This window comes from Arachis hypogaea, chromosome 20 (assembly GCF_003086295.3).
Source record: "Arachis hypogaea cultivar Tifrunner chromosome 20, arahy.Tifrunner.gnm2.J5K5, whole genome shotgun sequence".
Classification (NCBI taxonomy): domain Eukaryota; kingdom Viridiplantae; phylum Streptophyta; class Magnoliopsida; order Fabales; family Fabaceae; genus Arachis; species Arachis hypogaea.
Genome location: NC_092055.1, coordinates 50,826,443 through 50,843,792, shown reverse-complemented (window position 1 = coordinate 50,843,792; position 17,350 = coordinate 50,826,443). Strand labels below are relative to the sequence as shown.

The 17,350-nt window shown below is 38.4% G+C and overlaps 1 non-coding gene across 1 annotated transcript; it reads left to right on the top strand.

Annotated features, from left to right (window-relative positions):
- The first annotated feature begins 15,042 nt into the window (after positions 1 to 15,042).
- Positions 15,043 to 15,150, top strand: LOC112788769 (small nucleolar RNA R71). Its single transcript, XR_003196118.1, has one exon. It is a non-coding gene; the product is annotated as a small nucleolar RNA R71 (small nucleolar RNA).
- The last annotated feature ends 2,200 nt before the right edge of the window (positions 15,151 to 17,350 follow it).

The following is a 17,350-nucleotide window of genomic DNA, read 5'->3' as shown; positions in this document are numbered from 1 at the left end:
CGTGTTATGATGGGATTGGCTCCTCCTGATTCCTCTTTTACAGTGTGGTTCCGGACCTTAGGGTGATGGCATTGATGCCATCCATTGGATTGGGTAATGGTTGAGAGGGGATTCCGCTGGAGCTCAAAGGCTGGTTATTGGAGTTATTTAGCGATCCAATCTGTGATACAAGAGCTTGCAAGGTAGAATTCAGACCATTTAGAGTAGAAGTAAGGTTGTTTTCCATGGCCTACTGTCTCCGATCAATAGATTGTAGTAACTCATCATTAGAAGATGAAGAAGGACAAGTGATCTGAGAGGTCTGCTGTTGGTTGTGCTGTGGTCCTTGGAATTACCTCAGGTGAGGTGCTCTGTAAGGCTGGTTCTGCTGCCTATTGTTGTTATTATTCTACCTCTAATTTCCCTGATTGTCTCTGCCTCCTCTGTTATTGTTGTCCCTCCAGCCCTGGTTAGAATTATCTTTCTAACCTTGGTTTGAATTATCCTGCCATCCATGGTTGTAGCTGCCACCTTGATTGTATCCTTGATTGGGGCGGTCATAAAAGTTATGAGTGGCTACTACAGTGTTGTCTTCCTGTTGGAGCTGTAGACGTTCATCAGTATAATGGCTATAATCAGCATAGATCCCGCACACTCTCTGTGGAACTAACTGTTGGCTTTGCTGTGGTGGAGAAGGCTGAGCTTGCTGAGCTTGTTGTTGACTCAACTGCATCTGCTTTAGTAATTTGGTCATTTCACAGATACTCTGAGTTAGAGCAGCAGTCTCTCTGCTAGAGGATACTTCTGCAATAGCTTTTGACCGGCTTTGTTTCTGCCTGTGATTCCTAGTAGATTCAGCTAAGTTGCTGATCAATTGCCATGCCTCATCAGTGGTCTTGTACTTTTTCATAGACCCATTGCTAGCACTTTCCAATGTGGTCTTATCTTGGGGCCTCATGCCCTGTGTGACGTAGCCGAGCAACACTATCTTGTCAATCATATGGTGGGGGCATGCTTCCAGAAGGTTGTTGAAGCGCTCCCAGTATTCGTAGAGAGTCTCGGATTCATCCTGAACAATCATGGAAATATCTTTCCTTAGTTTATCAGTAACTTCAGTTGGAAAGAATTTTTCCAAAAATTCTCTTCTAAGCATATCCCAGTCAGATACGGTTGCTGCGGGTTGAGTGTAGTACCACTCTCTCGCCTTTCCCTCAAGAGAGAATGGAAAAGCTTTTAACAAAATAGAAGTTTCATCTGCACCATCACGCCTGACAGTAGAACAAGCTGCTTGGAAATCCCTAAGGTGCTTGATAGGCTCTTGAGCAGGTAAGCCATGAAACTTAGGCATCAAGTTGAGCAGTGCAGTCTTTATTTCAAAGTCTGTAGCCACCACTGGGTGATGCGCTTGAAACGGTTGCAGTGTGAAATCAGAGGCTCCAGCCTCCTGGATAGTAACTCTCCTAGGTTCTGCCATGTCACCTGCACGTAAATCAACCGAATCAGTAGAAAGGGAGCTTGTTTCTTTCTCAAGTGACGTTTCAGATTCGCCCTCGGAGAGGACTAACCGACGCCGAGCTTGCCTTATACGTGAAATAGTTCTTTCAATCTCAGGATCAAATACTGGCAAGCTTGGATCAGGAAGTGAACGCGTCATTTAACGAAAGAAACATGTAGCTCATAGTAGCAAAAATAAAATAAAATGCAAATAAATAAATTCCAATCAATAACTTAGCACTCTATTGCAACTCCCCGGCAACGGCGCCAAAAATTGACGTGGCGAAAATTGGCAAGTTAAGAAATTATTATAAGAGATACGTTGCAAGTACAGTTCTTAACCAACCGAATATCCGTTTATCAATTTAGAAGGGTTGTCACAAAATTAGAATTAAAATACTGGGGGTATGAATCCCAGGTCATCTCCAAACGAGTTACAGAAAGATGTGCTATTTTATTAATCAGATGTTTTCTAAAAATGGTTGAGTTGATAAACAAGAAATTAAATTAGAGAATTTATGTAATTTAAATAAAAACCTTGATCGGGAGTAGATTAGTTGGAGGCCCTATTCTTGTTGGAGTACTCTCAAGATTAATTGATGATTGAAGGTTATTCTGCTTAGTTATCCCTTACTAGGTAGAGGAAAGTCAAGCAAGTTGGAAAGCTATTTCTATTCACAAGTTCCAATCCTCTCCCTTGGAAGTGATTAGTGTCAGTGACTAGAGGGCAATCCAACAGTAGACCCAATTATAATTTTTCTCTTGAGCGTTCCAACTCAAGGTTCTCCTTTCAATCAACTCCCAATCAAGTTATGGAACTACTCGCTCATTATGAATGTAAACTTCACAACATAAGAAAGAGAAATAAAGAAAGACATGATAAATAATAATCAAAAGATCAATTAAAAGTAAAAATAGTTCTTGTATTAATAAATTCTAAAAATAATCCAATAGTCTTTCTGAATAAATTAAGGACATGGAAGAGTAAGAGACAAGTAAGGAAAACAAACTAGAATAATGAAGTCTTGGCGGAGGTAATAACTCTTCTCAATATCCCAATCCAAAAAGCAATAAAATCAAAATCCTAAGAACTATGAATGTGTAGAGAGAAAACCTAGAGGAGGAGTACATTCAGATCTGAAACTAAAACTATGCGGATTCTGCAGATTCTGCAGATCGCGCACGTCACGCGATCGCGTCATCCACGCGTTCGCGTCATCCAGCGTTTTGCCTTGCCACGCGTGCGCGTCGTCCACGCATTCGCGTCACTTGTGAAGTTTCCAATCCATGCGTTCGCGTCAGGCACGCGAGCGCGTCACTGCAATTTTCTTTAACTCGCGCGGTCGCGTGAGCCATGTGGCTGTGTCACTTCTCGTTGGTCATCCCCTCAATTTCTTGTGTTCCTTCCATTTTTGCAAGCTTCCTTTCTAATCTCCAAGTCATTCATGCCCTATAAAGGCTGAAACACTTAACACACAGATCACGGCATCGAATGGAATAAAGGAGAATTAAAAATACAAAATTAAAAGTCTCTAGGAAGCAAGTTTTCAACCATGAAGTATTTTTAGGAAGGAATTATAAATGCATGCTAATCATATGAATAAGTGGGTAAAAATTTGATAAAACCGCACAATTAAGCACAATATAAACCATAAAATAGTGGTTTATCACCTATACCATGAAGACTCTGATCTCACGGAATGGAATGCTCTGTTGTCAGGAGAGGCAACCATGCGTCGTGAACCAGGAGGCCAAGAGATACACACTCAAGCTATTGCAGATAGAACAGAAGTGGTTGTCAGGCACGTGTTCATAAGTGAGAATGATGATGAGTGTCACGGGTCATCAAATTCATCAGGTTGAAGTGCGAGTGAATATCTTAGAGAAGAAGTAGGCGTGAATTGAATAGAAAAACAATAGTACTTGTATTAATTCATGAAGAACAGTAGAGCTCTACACCTTAATCTATGGGGTGTAGAAACTCCACCGTAGAAAATACATAAGTGAAAGGTCTAGGCATGGCCGTGAGGCTAGCCTCCAAACGTGTACAATAGATGATAAAAGATAAAAGTTTCAACCAAAAGACTATCCAAGATGTAAAATAAATCTCTAAAATTAGTTTTTATACTAAACTAGTAACTAGGGTTTACAGAAAATAAGTAACTAAGTGCAGATAGTGCAGAAATCTACTTCCGGGGCCCACTTGGTGTGTGCTTGGACTGAGCATTGAAGCTTTTTCGTGCTTAGGCTGTTTCTGGAGTTAAACGCCAGCTTTGGTGCCAGTTTGGGCGTTTTACGCCAAGATATTTTAGGCTGACTTCGGACGCCAGTTTGGGCCATCAAATCTCGGACAAAGTATGGACTATTATATATTGCTAGAAAGCCCAAAATGTCTACTTTCCAACGCAATTAAGAGCGCACCAATTGGGCTTCTGTAGCTCCAGAAAATCTACTTCGATTGAAGAGAGGTCAGAATCCAACAGCATCTGTAGTCATTTTTCAGCATCTGAATCAGATTTTTGCTCAGGTCCCTCAATTTCAGCCAGAAAATATATGAAATTACAGAAAAATACACAAAATCATAGTAAAGTCCAGAAATGTGATTTTTGAATAAAAACTAATAAAAATTAATTAAAACATACTAAAAACTATGTAAAAACAATGCCAAAAAGGGTATAAATTATCCGCTCATCAGAAAGCAACTAATCAAGAAAAGGGAATTTAAATGCTAAAGAAACCTCTTGGCAAGGATTGAGAGTTAACGTTACCTATCCTAGCCATTGACTACAAACATATGATGATAATGAAGAGTTAATCCTACTTAGTCAACCTAACATCGAGGATAAGTCAAATAGGCATAATTGATCTCAATCCACAAGTCCTAGCCAACTCACTACTTAGCTTAGTGAAAGACTAGCGTTAGTGGAAACCAAATCAACTAACTACTCTAATATATCAATCAAGAATGGACATCATTGATTTAAAGTCACCTAAGTCCTCAATTCCAAGCGAAGAGTGTGAAAAACTACACTAAAACTAAGACAAGCATTTTGTCAAACACTTGGTGTGCATGAAAATAAAAGCATATTAAATTGCCATAAAAATAAAAGCTAAAGTTACCAAATACAAGAAAGTAATAATAGCAACTCAATTAAACATCAATAAACATAAAGACATCAAATTGCATTAAATAAAAATTAAAATTAACAAGAGTTCATAAATATAAAAGTGAAAAAATAAAGGAAATGACAAAAGAAATGAAGTGGATCAAGACAAGAGAACATGAAAATATAAATGAAACTATACTAAAACAAGAATCAAAAAATAAAATTAAAAAGGAATTAAACTAGAAACCCTAAATTCTAGAGAGAAAGGGGAGCTTCTCTCTCTAGAAAAACTACCTAGAACATGTTAAAACCTAAACCTAATTGTCCGTTCTTCATCCTTCTTCAATTTGGCTTGAAATAGCTTCAGAAATGGGTTGAATTGGGGCTCTGGAAGCCCAAAATTTGCCCCCAGGAAATTGCAATTAATGACCTCACATGCATGCATTCGTGCATATGCACGACCTACCATGCGTACGCACGGTTGCGCAAAATTCCCATTGTGCGTACGCACCAAAAGTAATGCATACGCATGGTTACACGAGGTTGCAATAGTGCGTACGCACGCATCGCTATGCATACGCATACTTGCTACAGCTTCCAAACAACATTTTCTTCATGATTTCTTCTCTTTTGGATGCTCTTTCCTCACTTCTTCAACCCATACTTACCTTGGAAACCTGAAATCGCTTAACAAATATATCAAGATACCAAATGGGATTAAAGTGAATAAAATTTAACAATTAAAAAGCCTAAAAAGCATGTTTTCACTTTCAAGCACAATTTAAGAAGAAATTATGAAACTATGCTATTTCAATGGATAAATGCAAGAAAAGTTGATGAAATCCATCTAAATAGAGAAAATAAATATCATGAAATGTGGATTCATCACATCCCCACACTTAAACAATAGCATTTCCTCATGCTATACCAAAGAAAGACAAGAAGGGGTATCACTTATTCAATGCAAACTATCTATATGCAATCTATCTATATGTATGTAACTATTTTACCTAACTATCTATATGTATTTAATTAGTCTAAATAAATTAATTTCCAAGAAAGTATCTATACACTATCAAGGGCTAAGGCAATCATAACCAATTACATTCACCATTGAATTGAGTCATATAAAGCAATTTAAGAAAACTTGCAAGATAAGCAATGATCATAGGTGGAAATATGGAATTGAGTGATTGAACCCTCACCGGATATATATATGCACTCTAGTCACTCAATTGTTTAAGGTCAATTCACTCAATTCTCCTCTAATCATGCTTTCTAAAGTTTGTTATTCATCTAACCAATCAACACAAATTTAATGTACATATGCAAATATCATGAGATCTTTGCAAGATTGTAATGGGGCTAAGGTTAAAGGTAAGAATGTATATATGGCTAGGTGAGCTTGCATTTGAATCTTTGATTAACCTAAATTATCACCTAACATACACAACCTATAAACTTCTAATATCAAGCTTAGCTACTCATAATCTCACTTTTTCATATACCCTCACTCATGCATCAAATTCCGTCACATATGTATTGATTTTTATTGAATTTCATATTGGGATAATTTTGTCCCCTTTTTATTATTTTTTTTCTTTTTTTTTTGCTTTTATAATATATATGCCAACACATCAATGCATATAGTTTCTATAATATAACATGATCATGTACCCAAATTCCAAATATTTCTCAATAAGTATAAAGCACATTTTCATCAACAAAAGTCCCACATTTTCCCCACACTTATCCCAAATCACAATCAAGACTAAAAACCAAAAAGTATATGTAAAGCCAAAATTAAGAGCAAAATGTCAAAATATGCATAACTATTATATAATACTAAGTTATATACAAGCAAAATTAAAAAGTACAATAAGCTATATAAAAAGTAATAAACTAAATAAAAAGGTTTTCAAAAGGATAAAATATATACAACGCAACTAAAAAGCATAATAACAATAAAAGCTAAACTACAAGTGTTCAGAAATGAAATTGTCACCCAAAATATGCTTGCTGAAGATGGACAACCTCCCCACACTTAAAATATAGCACCATCCTCGGTGCTCATGATCATGCGGCGTTGAAGGAGTCGTCACTGTGTCACCTCCACCTTCAACTGGTGGGTCAGGCGATAGAGTGGCTGCAAGAGTGATGGTGGTGCATGGTGAGGTGCCTCCCACCTAGCACTTTTCTTTTACATCCTTAAGTTGGACTTATGGGGAGCTCTAATCAAGGAGGCTTGTACTTGAATTCATCGTTGAACCTCTAACAGTGCTTGGTTCTCCAAAGTGCTCCAAGATTCCAATTTAAATTCACCAAGCTTTGATGGAGTTCCTCACAAAATATGAGCTCCCAAACTTGATCTCCATATCTTATTCTCACACATATCTTCCAATTTATCATTGTTCCCATTGGGTGGCAAGTCCATAGAATTCTTATTTGAGCATCCAAACATCTTCCTAGATCCTATCAATTGAGTAGCACACCAATCCTTGCTCCCAAACTTTAAGCTTCCAACCATAATGAATTGAGATTTATGACACCAACCACTAATCATCTCTCTTCTACTCTTCAACCCACAAAGCATCCTAAGTTGACCATCCGTTTCAAGCAAACCATATTCAAGTGGGATAATAAAGTTTAAGGACAAGAATTTTACCCACTTAAATAATGTAATGAATGATGGTAACTTAGGAGTAGATGCTTCTAATGGTCTTGATAGGGTAATTTCCACTCCCGTCCATCCTCTTTGAAGGGTTTCCGCCACTTGACAAGATGCTTCAAGCCCTATCCGTTGCCAAGCTTCCTCAAGTTCACATTCTCCCTGATGAACGGAAAATTGTTGATGGTAAAGCATGAATAAAATCTCGTCGTAAGTATAGTTCTAAACCAACAAATAATCTTCCTCAATCAAACATTTGTTTGTCACAAGTACAAACCCCTAAGAAAACTAATAACCGAAGTATTCAAACCTCGGGTCACCTCTCAAAGGAATTGCAGGGTAGTGTTCTTGTTATTGGTTATGGATTGTATGTTTTGAGGTTTTGGATAAGAGATGAGAAAAATAATTGGCAATGAAAATCAAATGATAAAAAGTTCTTGGCAAGGTTTGCTGGTCAAGGATCTCTATCCTTATTACTAACCACAATATGATAATTGCAAGGATTAATCTCATTAAGTCATCCTATAACAAGTAAAGAAAAATCAAATGAGCTATATCAATCTTAATCCATAAATCCTAACTATTCACTAATTTAATTAATGAGTGCTAGAGTCAATGGCTACCAATCATCAATACTTGGACATTAGTAACTCAAGAATTCCTAAGTTACCATCCCAAGCCAAGAGCATAAAATGCTACTCTAACATCCTTCCAAGCATTTTGTCAAACACTTGGAAGGCATAAAAGGAAAGCATAGTAAATTGACAACAAGAATGAAATCTAACAGCTAACCAACACAAGCACTCAATAAAAACAATCAAAGAAAGCACAATTGACATGAATTACCTCAAATTGTGTTAAAAGAAAATAAAAGGAACAAGAGTGTATCAACAACAAAGTATACAAAATAAAGGAGATCACAAGAAAAGGATAAGAGTACAAGATGTAGCAACAAGAAATTGAGAAGGAGAAGTAGATCAAGACATGAATTAAACCTAGATCTAAAAAGAAGTTAACCTAAACATAATCCTAATTCTAAAGAGAAGAGAGTGCTTCTCTCTCTAGAAACTAAAATAAAACTACCTCCCAAACTCAAACTAAAAACTCATTGGTCACTGGTATGCGAAATTGTTACTCTGAGGTTGTAAAATTTGTTGTTCGTTCTCTCCCTGGCATGGCGCCAATAACTGGTGCACAATACCATGGTCCAAACATAACTTCACAACTTCACACAACTAACCAGCAAGTGCACTGGGTCGTCCAAGTAATAAAACCTTACATGAGTAAGGTTCGATCCCACGGAGATTGTTGGTATGAAGCAAGCTATGGTCACCTTGTAAATCTCAGTCAGGCGGATATCAAATGGTTATGGAGTTTTCAAAAATAAGAATAAATAAACAGAAAATAAAGATAGAAATACTTATGTAATTCATTGGTGAGAATTTCAGATAAGCGTATAGAGATGCTTTCGTTCCTCTGAATCTCTGCTTTCCCGTTGTCTCATCCAATCAGTCTTACTCCTTTCCATGGCAAGCTTTCTGTAAGGGCATCACCGTTGTCAATGGCTACATCCCATCCTCTCTGTGAAAATGGTCCAAATGCTCTGTCACGGCATGGCTAATCATCTGGAGGTTCTTGATCATACTGGAATAGGATTTACTATCCTTTTGCGTCTGTCACTACGCCCAGCACTCGCGAGTTTGAAGTTCGTTACAGCCATCCCTTCCCAGATCCTACTTGGAATACCATAGACAAGGTTTAGACTTTCCGGATCTCAGGAATGGCCATCCATGGGTTCTAACTTATACCACGAAGATACTAATAACTCGGACTCGGTCCCCTGTATTAGATATCTAAGAGATACTCATTCTAGCTTGGTTGCATGTAGAACGGAAGTGTTTGTCAGGCACGCGTTCATAAGTGAGAATGATGATGAGCATCACATAATCATCACACTCATCATGTTTTTGGGTGCGAATGGATATCTTAGAAGTGGAATAAGTTGAATTGAATATAAAACAGTAGTACTTTGCATTAAATCATGAGGAACAGCAGAGCTCCACACCTTAATCTATGGAGTGTAGAAACTCTACCGTTGAAAATACATAAGTGATGAAGGTTCAGGCATGGCCGAATGGCCAGCTCCCAAACGTGATCAATATGATCCAAAGATGAACTAAAAATCATAAGATGTCTAAAAGACTAGTAAAAAGTTCTATTTATACTAAACTAGTTACTAGGGTTTACAGAAATAAGTAATTGATGCATAAATCTACTTCCGGGGCCCACTTGGTGTGTGCTTGGGCTGGGCTTGAAGTTTACACGTGCAGAGGCTTCTTCTGGAGTTGAACGCCAAGTTGTAACGTGTTTTTGGCGTTCAACTCTGGTTCGTGACGTGTTTCTGGCGTTTAACTCTAGACTACAGCGTAGAACTAGCGTTCAATGCCCTTTTGCGTCATCTAAACTCGGCCAAAGTATGGACTATTATATTGCTGAAAAGCCCTGGATGTCTACTTTTCAACGCAATTGGAAGCGTGCCATTTTGAGTTCTGTAGCTCCAGAAAATCCACTTTGAGTGCAGGAAGGTTAGAATCCAACAGCATCAGCAGTCTTTCTTCTACCTCTGAATCTGATTTTTGCTCAAGTCCCTCAATTTCAGCCAGAAAATACCTGAAATCACAGAAAAATACACAAACTCATAGTAAAGTCCAGAAATGTGAATTTAGCATAAAAACTAATAAAAATATCCCTAAAAGTAACTAGATCCTACTAAAAACATACTAAAAACAATGCCAAAAAGCGTATAAATTATCCGCTCATCACAACACCAAACTTAAATTGTTGTTTGTCCCCAAGCAACTAAAAATCAAATAGGATAAAAAGAAGAGAATATACTATAAATTCCAAACTATCAATGAAACATAGCTCCAATCAGATGAGCGGGACTTGTAGCTTTTTACCTCTTGAATAGTTTTGGCATCTCACTTTATCCATTGAAGTTCAGAATGATTGGCATCTATAGGAACTCAGAGTTCAGATAGTGTTATTGATTCTCCTAGTTCAGTATGTTGATTCTTGAACACAGTTACTTTATGAGTCTTGGCCGTGGCCCTAAGCACTTTGTTTTCCAGTATTACCACCGGATACATAAATGCCACAGACACATAACTGGGTGAACCTTTTCAGATTGTGACTCAGCTTTGCTAAAGTCCCCAATTAGAGGTGTCCAGGGTTCTTAAGCACACTCTTTTTTTGCTTTGGACCTTGACTTTAACCGCTCAGTCTCAAGTTTTCACTTGACACCTTCACGCCACAAGCACATGGTTAGGGACGGCTTGGTTTAGCCGCTTAGGCCAGGATTTTATTCCTTTAGGCCCTCCTACCCACTAATGCTCAAAGCCTTGGGATCCTTTTTATTTACCCTTGCCTTTTGGTTTTAAGGGTTATTGGCTTTTTGCTCTTGCCTTTTGGTTTTAAGAGCTTTTGGCTTTTTTTGCTTGCTTTTTCTCTTTTTTTTTTTTTGCTATTTTTTTCTATTTTTTCTACAAGCTTTTGTATTCACTGCTTTTTCTTGCTTCAAGAATCATTTTTATGATTTTTTAGATTATCAAATAACATGTCTCCTTGTCATCATTCTTTCAAGAGCCAACATATTTAACATTCATGAACAACAAATTCAAAAGACATATGCACTGTTCAGGCATTCATTCAGAAAACAAGAAGCATTGTCACCACATCAATATAATTAAACTAAGTTCAAGGATAAATTCAAAACTCATGTACTTCTTGTTCTTTTGAATTAAAACATTTTTCATTTAAGATAGGTGATGGATTCATAGGACATTCATAACTTTAAGACAAAGTTACTAAATACTAATGATCATGTAATAAGACACAAACATGGATAAGCACGTAACATAAAGAAAACGAAAAACTGAGAATGTAAGAACAAGGAATGAGTCCACCTTAGTGATGGTGGCGTTTTCTCCTTGAGGAACCAATGATGTCCTTGAGCTCTTCTATGTCTCTTCCTTGTCTTTGTTGCTCCTTCCTCATTGCTTTTTGATCTTCTCTAATTTCATGAAGGATGATGGAGTGCTCTTGATGTTCCACCCTTAATTGTCCTATGTTGGAACTTAATTCTCCTAGGGAGGTGTTGATTTGCTCCAAAAAATTTTGTGGAGGAAAGTGCATCCCTTGAGGTAACTCAGGGATTTCTTGATGGTGAGCTTCCTCATGCGTTTCTTGAGCTCCATGAGTGGGCTCTCTTGTTTGCTCCATCCTTTTCTTAGTGATGGGCTTCTCTTCCTCAATGAGAATGTCTCCTTCTATGAAAGCTCCAGCTGAGTAACATGGATGGCAAATAAGATGAGGGAAAGCTAGCCTTGCCAAGGGGGAGGACTTTTTGGCTATTTTGTAGAGTTCAAGGGAGATGACTTCATGAACTTCTACTTCCTCACCAATCATGATGCTATGAATCATGATGGCCCGATCCACAGTAACTTCAGATCGGTTGCTAGTGGGGATGATGGAGCGTTGGATGAACTCCAACCATCCTCTAGCCACAGGCTTGAGGTCCAGTCTTCTAAGTTGAACCGGTTTACCTTTTGAGTCAATCTTCCATTGAGCTCCTTCCACACATATGTATGTGAGGACTTGGTCCAACCTTTGATCAAAATTGACCCTTCTAGTGTAGGGGCATGCATCTCCTTGCATCATAGGCAAGTCAAACGCCAACCTCACATTTTCCAGACTAAAATCTAAGTATTTCCCTCGAACCATGGTGAGATAATTCTTTGGGTTCGGGTTCTTACTTTGATCATGGTTCCTAGTGATCCATGCATTAGCATAGAACTCTTGAACCATTAGAATTCCGACTTGTTGGATGGGTTTTGTTAGAACTTCCCAACCTCTTCTTTAGATTTTATGTCGGATCTCCGGATACTCATTTCTCTTGAGCTTGAAAGGGACCTCGGGGATCACCTTCCTTTTGGCCACAACATCATAGAAGTGGTCTTGATGGGCTTTGGAGATGAATCTTTCCATCTCACATGACTCGGAGGTGGAAGCTTTTGTCTTCCCTTTCCCTTTTCTAGAGGATTCTCCGGTCTTGGGTGCCATCAATGGTAATGGAAAAACAAAAAGCTTATGCTTTTACCACACCAAACTTAGAATATTGCTCGCCCTCAAGCAAGAAAAGAAAGAATAGATGAAGAAGAAGAAGAAAATATGGAGGAGATGAGGGAGAGGTGTATTCGGCCAAGAAGGGGAAAAGAGGGTTGTGTTGTGTGAAAATGAGGAAGAATGGAAGGCTTTATATAGGGAGGGGAGGGGGGTTAGTTTCGGCCATATAGGGTGGGTTTGGGTGGGAAATTGATTTTGAATTTTGAAGGTAGGTGGAGTTTATGAGGTAGGTTTATGGGGAAGAGTGGATGGATGTGAGTGGTGAAGTGGTGATAGGGAAGAGAGATTGAGGTGATTGGTGAAGAGTTTTGGGGAAGAGTGTTTATTGGGAAGAGAGGATGAACATTGAGAAGAGGGAAGAGAGTGAGTGGTGGTAGGTGGGGATCCTGTGGGGTCCACAGATCCTGAGATGTCAAGGATTTGCATCCATGCACCAATTAGGCATGTAAAATGCCTTTGCATGCAATTCTGGCGTTTAAACACCAAATTGATGCTTGTTCTGGGCGTTCAGCGCCCAGATGCAGCATATTTCTGGCGTTGAACGCCAGCCAGATGCTTGTTTCTGGCGTTCAGCGCCAGCTCTTCCTCAGTTTGCATTTCTGGCGTCTCAACGCCAGGATGCTGCTTGTTTCTGGCGTTCAACGCCAGATCCATGCTCTGTTCTGGCGTTGAACGCCAGCCAGATGCTCCTTACTGGCGTTTAAACGCCAGTAAGATCCTCCTCCAGGGTGTGATTTTTCTTCTGCTGTTTTTGATTCCGTTTTCAATTTTTATAGTTATTTTGTGACTCCACATGATCATGAACCTAATAAAACATGAAATAACAATAAAAATAAAATTAGATAAATAAAAATTGGGTTGCCTCCCATCAAGCGCTTCTTTAATGTCAATAGCTTGACAGTGGGCTCTCATGGAGCCTCACAGATGTTCAGAGCATTGTTGAGACTTTCCAATACCAAACTTAGAGTTTGGATATGGGAGTTCAACACCAAACTTAGAGTTTGGTTGTGGCCTCCCAACACCAAACTTAGAGTTTGACTGTGGGGGCTCTGGTTGACTCTGCAGTGAGAGAAGCTTATTGTGCCTCTTTTCCATGTTTATAGAAGGATAACCTTGAGTTGTAAACACAAGGGAGTCCCCATTCACTTGAAGGACTAATTCACCTCTGTTAACATCTATCACAGCTCTTGCTGTGGCTAGGAAGGGTCTTCCAAGGATGATGGATTCATCCTCATCCTTCCCAGTATCTAGGATTATGAAATCAGCAGGGATGTAAAGGCCTTCAACCTTTACTAACATGTCCTCTACTTGTCCATAAGCCTGTTTTCTGGAATTGTCTGCCATCTCTAATAAGATTCTAGCAGCTTGCACCTCAAAGATTCCTAGTTTCTCCATTACAGAGAGTGGCATGAGGTTTATTCCTGACCCAAGGTCACATAGAGCCTTCTCAAAGGTCATGGTGCCTATGGTACATGGTATTAGGAACTTTCCAGGATCCTGTTTCTTCTGAGGCAATCTCAGTTGATCCAATGCATTTAGTTCATTGGTGAACAGGGGATGTTCATCTCCCCAAGTCTCATTACCAAATAAATTGGCATTCAGCTTCATGATTGCACCAAGGAACTTGGCAACTTGTTCTTCAGTGACATCCTCATTCTCTTCAGAAGAAGAATACTCATCAGAACTCATGAATGGCATAAGGAGATTTAATGGAATCTCTATGGTCTCTAGATGAGCCTCAGAGTCCTTTGGTTCCTCAAAGGGAAACTCCTTGTTGATCACTGGACGTCCCAGGAGGTCTTCCTCCTTGGGATTCACGTCCTTCTCCTCTCTTGTGGGTTCGGCCATGATGGTCAATTCAATGGCCTTGCACTCTGCTTTTAGATTTTCTTCTGTATTGCTTGGGAGAGTACTAGGAGGGATTTCAGTGATCCTTTTACTCAGCTGGCCCACTTGTGCTTCGAAATTTCTAATGGAGGTCCTTGTTTCATTCATGAAACTCACAGTGGCCTTAGATAGATCAGAGACTAAGTTTGCTAAATTAGAGGTATTTTGTTCAGAGTTCTCTGTCTGTTGCTAAGTGGATGATGGAAAAGGCTTGCTATAGCTAAACCTGTTTCTTCCACCATTATTAAAGCCTTGTTGAGGCTTTTGTTGATCCTTCCATGAGAGATTTGGGTGATTTCTCCATGAGGGATTATAGGTGTTTTCATATGGTTCACCCATGTAATTCACCTCTGCTATTGCAGGGTTCTCAGGATCATAAGCCTCTTCTTCAGCAGATGCCTCTTGAGTACTGTTGGATGCAGCTTGCATTCCATTCAGACTCTGAGAAATCATATTGACTTGCTGAGTTAATATTTTATTCTGAGCCAATATGGCATTCAGAGTATCAATTTCAAGAACTCCCTTCTTCTGAGGCGTTCCATTACTCACAGGATTCCTCTAAGAAGTGTACATGAACTGGTTATTAGCAACCATGTCAATGAGTTCTTGAGCTTCTGTAGGCGTTTTCTTTAGGTGAATAGATCCACCTACAGAAGTATCCAATGACATCTTAGCTAATTCAGACAGACCATCATAGAATATATCCAGGATGGTCCATTCTGAAAGCATGTCAGAAGGACATTTTTTGGTCAGTTGCTTGTATCTCTCCCAAGCTTCATAGAGGGATTCACCTTCCTTCTGTCTGAAGGTTTGAACATCCACTCTAAGCTTACTCAGCTTTTGAGGAGGAAAGAACTTAGCTAAGAAAGCCGTGACCAGCTTATCCCAAGAGTTCAGGCTATCTTTGGGTTGAGAGTCCAACCACAGTCTAGCTCTGTCTCTTACAGCAAACGGGAAAAGCATGAGCCTGTAGACTTCAGGATCTACTCCATTAGACTTAACAGTATCACAGATCTGCAAGAATTCAGTTAAGAACTGAAAAGGATCTTCAGATGGAAGTCCATGAAACTTGCAGTTTTGTTGCATTAGAGAAACTAATTGAGGTTTCAGCTCAAAATTGTTTGCTCCAATGGTAGGGATGGAGATGCTTCTTCCATGTAAATTGGAATTAGGTGCAGTAAAGTCACCAAGCATCCTCCTTGCATTATTATTATTTTCGGCTGCCATCTCCTCTTCTTGTTCGAAAATTCTTGTAAGGTTGTCTCTGGATTGTTGTATTTTAACTTCTCTTAGTTTCCTCTTTAGAGTCCTTTCAGGTTCTGGATCTACTTCAACGGTATCAAAAACTTGGTATGCGAAATTGTTACTCTGAGGTTGTAAAATTTGTTGTTCGTTCTCTCCCTGGCATGGCGCCAAAACTGGTGCACAATACCATGGTCCAAACATAACTTCACAACTTCGCACAACTAACCAGCAAGTGCACTGGGTCGTCCAAGTAATAAAACCTTACGTGAGTAAGGGTCGATCCCACGGAGATTGTTGGTATGAAGCAAGCTATGGTCACCTTGTAAATCTCAGTCAGGCGGATATCAAATGGTTATGGAGTTTTCGAAAATAAGAATAAATAAACAGAAAATAAAGATAGAAATACTTATGTAATTCATTGGTGAGAATTTCAGATAAGCGTATAGAGATGCTTTCGTTCCTCTGAATCTCTTCTTTCCCGCTGTCTTCATCCAATCAGTCTTACTCCTTTCCATGGCAAGCTTTCTGTAAGGGCATCACCGTTATCAATGGCTACATCCCATCCTCTCTGTGAAAATGGTCCAAATGCTCTGTCACGGCATGGCTAATCATCGGGAGGTTCTCGATCATACTGGAATAGGATTTACTATCCTTTTGCGTCTGTAACTACGCCCAGCACTCGCGAGTTTGAAGTTCGTCACAGCCATCCCTTCCCAGATCCTACTCGGAATACCACAGACAATGTTTAGACTTTTCGGATCTCAGGAATGGCCATCCATGGGTTCTAACTTATACCACAAAGATACTAATAACTCGGACTCGGTCCCCTGTATTAGATATCTAAGAGATACTCATTCTAGCTTGGTTGCATGTAGAATGGAAGTGTTTGTCAGGCACGCGTTCATAAGTGAGAATGATGATGAGCGTCACATAATCATCACATTCATCATGTTCTTGTCCTTGCTCCTGCTCATATGAAAAAGAGGGAACAGAAAAATAATAATAATAGGGATCCTTTTTTTTACCCAGGTATAGAGGTTCCTCTGTGTGAGTAGAAGAAGAAAAGAATGTAATGTAAAGAAGGAAAGAAGAGAAAATTCAAACACAGATGGAAGAGGGGGTTCGAATTTGGGTGAGATGAAGTGTTAGTAGATGAATAAATAAATAGAAGGAGATGAGAGAGAAAGAGGATTTTCGAAAATAAAATTTTGAAAAGGGGTTAGTGATTTTCGAAAATTAGGAAAAAGTTAAAATTAAAATTAAAAATTGAAACAATTAATTAATTAAAAAGAATTTTTTTTTAAAAAAGAGAGAAGAGATTTTCGAAAATTAGAGAGAGAGTTAGTTAGGTAGTTTTGAAAAAGATAAGAAACAAACAAAAAGTCAATTAGTTAGTTGAAAAAGATTTGAAAATCAATTTTGAAAAGATAAGAAGATAAGAAGTTAGAAAAGATATTTTTTTTTAAAAAGATATGATTAAAAAGATATAATTTTGAAAAAGATAAGATAAAAAGATATTTTTGAAAAGATATGATTGAAATTAGTTTTGAAAAATATTTGAATTTTAAATTCACAATTAATGACTTGATTCACAAGAAATCACAAGATATGATTCTAGAACTTAAAGTTTGAATCTTTCTTAACAAGTAAGTAACAAACTTTGAAATTTTTGAATCAAAACATTAATTGTTGATGATATTTTTGAAAATATGATATAAAATTAAGAAAAAAGATTTTTGAAAAATATTTTTAAAATTTTCGAAAATAAATAAGACAAATGAAAAAG